This window comes from Notamacropus eugenii, chromosome 2 (assembly GCF_028372415.1).
Source record: "Notamacropus eugenii isolate mMacEug1 chromosome 2, mMacEug1.pri_v2, whole genome shotgun sequence".
Taxonomy (NCBI): Eukaryota; Metazoa; Chordata; class Mammalia; order Diprotodontia; family Macropodidae; genus Notamacropus; species Notamacropus eugenii.
The window spans coordinates 210,643,159-210,648,314 of NC_092873.1; the positions used below are offsets into that span (position 1 = coordinate 210,643,159).

At 38.8% G+C, this 5,156-nt stretch overlaps 1 pseudogene; it reads right to left on the bottom strand.

Annotated features, from left to right (window-relative positions):
* Window positions 1-1,937: 1,937 nt before the first annotated feature.
* Window positions 1,938-4,813, bottom strand: LOC140522919 (E3 ubiquitin-protein ligase Hakai pseudogene; annotated as a pseudogene).
* Between the last annotated feature and the right edge of the window lie 343 nt (window positions 4,814-5,156).

Consider the following 5,156-nt stretch of genomic DNA (forward strand, 5'->3'; position numbering starts at 1 on the left):
ACCTCAGTTCCAGCCCTTCCATATACTATTCAGAGATGACACATCACAAGCAGCAACCACTTGCTTTATGAATGAACAAAATTAACTGATTTCTTTGGTGTCATTTATATATAGCTCTAATCGACAAGATTTGTCTTTAATATTAGAAAAAAATTCATAAGTCATACAAAGATCCTTCCATAAAGTCCTTTCTGGATTTAGTTTTGCCATAAGGGAAAACCTGGGTCCTGAGTTCTGAGTTAATCCAAAACCAGTACCCATCTCTAGTGACTTTGCACAGATTCAATTATGTATCATGGCATCACCTCCATGATGTCATGGTCTTTTTGGAGAATGAATGATAAACAGCAACAGCAGAGAGAGTTAACTAAATCCTGGATAGAGATTAAAAACCTAAAATTAGCTAGGTAAGATGGTAAGAAGCCACTGAACAGAGAAAATTGATGTTAAAAAGGTTGCTGTGTTCGTCTTTCATTCTTGAAGAAATAATGATATGACTTGAAGATGACTTTCATTTGAGTGAAGGAGAGGTGTTCAAGGTCAGCAGACCTTAAAAAGGACTAAGTTTCCAAGGGAGCTAAAAGGGCTCCTGGAAGGTATTAGAACAACTATTATTATGAACTCTTTTCAAAAGCTAACCCCTCAGAAGGCTTTGCTGTATAAAGCCCACATCTTGATGTAACCAGTCCACAGACTAATGACTTTTTACACTTAGTATGATAGCTGACTTCGAAGAGTCTAACCTACACAAATGCTACCACTTTCTGTGAAGCTCTCTATTCTGAGCATCAACCAAAGGCATCAAGACTGTGTATTCCTATGCTGATTATTTAGAAGCAACTCTATTAAAGAACTGATGATTTTTTGATAGGCAAAAAAAAAAGAATTCCCCTTTTCACTTAATTTAAATTTTGGTTTTATCTCCCTAAATTGGCAGCTCTTTTTGGAAAGAATTTTTTTCCTTACTTGGTTTCCAATAGGCCTTTATGACCTCCTTGGAATGACTTGATTGATTTAAACCCCTCCTAATAGTGCTTATCTTAAGTTGTCTTAACTCTTCTTGGTATCTTCCCAAGACTAAAAATGAATGTACAAACAAGGTCCCTGGAGGATAATTGAGCCACCAACATTTAAAAAAAAAATGTTTAGATCATGTGTAAAACCAGAAAATATTTCCACTCTGGCTTTACAGAAGAATTTGATCAAGCTAAGATTTTACAGTAGAAAAATGGGTTGTCCTTTTCATTAAAAGTGACTAGTGCTATTTCACAGCAATGTGTGCTATGTGCAGAAGATCACAAAAGTACTCTTCAATTACAAAGTAAGGGCCCTTGTCTTTTGTTTTGTTTTGTTTGAGATATTTTAGTGAGTGTGATATCTTACATTTCATTCTCCCAAGCTATTTATTTTTATTTTATATTTTATTTTTTTTAGTTGTAGCATTTTATTTTAACTTTTTGGGGAAATACTAGTGGCAAAACATATGGTTTTAAGACACAGCATGCAACTGCACTCAAGTTCACATAAAAACTAGCATCTTTAAACCATATTGAAATTTAATTATTTTACACAGGTTAACAAAATGTATTACAAGAAAAACTAAACATCAGATTTAACAGAAATAATACTTCTGAAAGTGGTACAATTTTTTATTTTTTTCCTGGAAATAATATTATAAAATGATCAACTCTGGGGCAATTTACCACACTAGGGGCATAAAGGTATTAAAATATAGTTGTGCTCTACTGAGTCACTTATCTGCACTACAGTATACTTGAAGTCAGTCCTAAGGTCAAGGCTTAAAAACTTCTTAAGATACAAGACCCTAAGGGCATTTTACAGCCACCTCTGTAAGAAGTGCTTTTCTTCTTTCAAAATACATAAAGTCCCTTCTTGTCCCCTAACCCTCACTATATCTTCAATTCAAAACACTACTGTCATGGATAATATGGTCTATATCTTGTCTGATTGGGGTGATGTGGTCCAGGAAGTTGGGCTTGAGCAGGTGGAGCCTTCATTCTAGGAGGCAGAGGTGGCCCGCTTGGAGCAGGTCATATACCAGGACTCATTCCCCCTGGCTGTGTGAATGGAGGGCTTAGAGTTCTGTGATCTCCAATGAATGGCAAAGAGTTAGGATTATAGTGGGGAGGGGCACTTACAGGGGGACCACCAAGTTGAAGAGGAGGAGGTCCTGAGGATGATTCATGTACGGTGGAATCTGGGCAATGATGTGTCCAGGGGGTGGGGTAATTGGCAGTGAAGCAGAGGTCATTGGTGAAGGAAGAGCTTGGCTATAAACCATATGAAGAGTACGTGCTGCCTGGGGAGGATGATGCGTTGGATGACTTATTGGTGGTGGAGGAGGAGGTGGTGGTGCATAATGTTGCCATAGAGGCATAATATGATAAGGGTGAGAAACCACTGGTTGATCCTAATATTCAGGATGATGGTGAGCAGGTGCTGGGGCTGGAGGTGGTAGCTCTCTAGCACCTCAATTTGAATCAACCTGAGTAGGGACGATTATTAAATTGCTGTGTTTTCTTGTTGAAATTCGAAAGGTTTCCTGACTGACTGAATGAGGTGGGGGGTTGGGGGGGAGCCATTGTCCACTCCTCAGGAGGAGCTTGAATATCCTCATGTGGTTGATTATAATGCTCATGTGACACATGCTGCAAAGGAGGTGGTGGCATCCTAATGTGCTGCTTTGGCTGAATATAGCTCATGTGATTGTGCTTGTCCTTCATTGCCAAAGAAGACCATGCCGTCAGGGAAATGATGACATGACTTGCACTTGACTTTGTTTTGAGTGAGGGAGGGCTGTGCAGGTCACCAGCCTCACTTCTCCTCCAGAGCCATCCGAATCGAGTGACCAGATATTCATCAGGATGACTGGAGATGACCCAGGAGGCACTGGGAGACCTTGGGCCCTTTAGGTCAAGGTCTTTGCAGGTACTCACTTAGGGTGAAGTAATGCCCATTCATTGAATAGGCCTGTTTAAGAAGTAGCCAGAGCATAATACAACAATCAAGAAAACAAACACAATTTTAGACTACATTAAAAGTGAGACATAGCTTCCAAAACTAAGATGATAATTCTGCTGTATGATGTACTGTGTATCTGGAGTACTGTGTTCTAGTTCTGGGCATCACTTGTGAGGAAGGACTTTGAAAAGCTGCAAAATCCCTGGAGGAGGATAGGATAAGCAGGATAGTGAAAAACATCAGTTCATGGCTGCATGAAGATTGGTTAAAGGAAATGGGGCATTTGGCCTGCAGAAGAAAAGACCCAGTGGGCATACAACAGCTGTCTTCAGCTACCTTGCAGGGTTGTCACACAGAAGGAGGAATTAGATTTATTCTGCTTGGCCCCAGAAGGCAAAACCAGAAGCAATGGATAGAAGTTGCCAAGTTGGAAATTTAGGATTGATGGCAGGAAAAAATGCCTAATGATGAGAGCTACTCAAAAGTAGAATGGGCTGTTTCAAAAAGTGGTGAGTTTCTCTTTCATTGGAGCTCTTCAAGCAAATGTCAGATGACCACTTGTTAGATACGTGATATCAGGATATGTGTTCTCTTTTCTCAGGTATTGGTTGCTCAGGTCCTTTCCAACTCTTAAAAAATCCTAGAACTGTGATGTATTGACAGTCATTGATGGCTCCTACTGATGCATTACCTATTGAAGTATGTTGAGTATAGGTGGTTTTAAAACTCAAGGATGTGTGTAATATATTTTACAAAGATATTTTGATCATTGTTCAAATTTTTTAAAGTATATAAGGGGGAACTTTTCTCTCTTAGGGAAAACTCTCCATCTAGAATTATTTCTTTCTCAAGGATTCATTGTAATTAAGGTTTTATTATACTCACTAATTGGAATAAGGTTTTGGTGTCTTTAGAATTAGAAAATCTCTAATTATTCATAGAGACATTTTAGAGCTAGTAAATAACTTTTGAAATCATTTAATACAACCCCCCCCCCCCCCCATTTTACAGATGAACTAAAACCAAGAGAAATTAATGAATTGCCTAAGATCATGGCTCTTGTGGTGCTTAGCTGGAGGCATTATAAAACAATTAAGAATTTCAGCCAGTGAGGGGGGTAATAAGAGGATGAACATTTTCAATTGGAGGACGAGTGACAACTCTCATTTAATGGTGATTTATGTGAGCCCATAAGTGTCTTTGAGACAAGTACATGTTTTTTGAGACAAATACGTTCTCTTGCACCCTTAAACAATGCTGTACGTGAAGAGAGAACTGCACATGCACTGTTCAATTCACTGCTCAGGATTCATTACAGTCTGGGCACATCTTGTCTGCCTTTTTCTCATGCAAAATAGCACAGTCATAACAAAAAAACACGCTTGTATGAGATCATGTGGCCATAAATTTTAATAGGTAATCCACATATATCACAGAAATGTACTGGAGTAACATCCTTTTCACCTAAGATGCTTTATCTGAAAGTCTCAAAAAATGTGTTCAGGAAACTGTTGATTTCCAAACAGGTTGCCCCCTTTACAGTCACACCGTTGTTCTTCATTACAATCAAATCCTTCTTCATCACCACGTTGTGTCTTAGAAGGCATCCTGTTCATAGTCCTTGAAGTTCGAGGAGCAGGTTTGGTTTTGTTTGTCTGTTTGGAGATTACAGGAATTCATCTTCGAACGTCAAGGCCACCCAATGATCCAGAACTAATAGTGCCTTGCAAATCTGTGTTAGTGTGGTCCATGATTTGGCTCCTGGTGCATTCTACCAAGTTATTTTTTTAACCGTTCATGAATGAAGCAAGGAAAACATGATTAAAATAATAATTATGTCATTAGTGCATAGCTAAAATTGTTGCTACTGTTTGTGGGTCACTGTCCTCACTGGGGAAGTAAATGATGCTGAATAACGTTTACCTGCAGAAGGAGGCAGAAAAAAAAATCAACCAATTCACATCTATCTAGGGCCTTCTTGCTTTAGGAGCTATATTGGGCAATAGCGGTAGAAATAAAAGTTTATTCTGTACTTTCCTTCCTTTCAATGCCTTACATTCTATAACTTGGAAATGGAGGCATCTTCACAGATCTATTACAGGAGACTTCCAAAAGAAATGCATAGTGCTAAAGGTGGCAATAACAGCTACATGAATCCCAAAAGATGCCTTGAA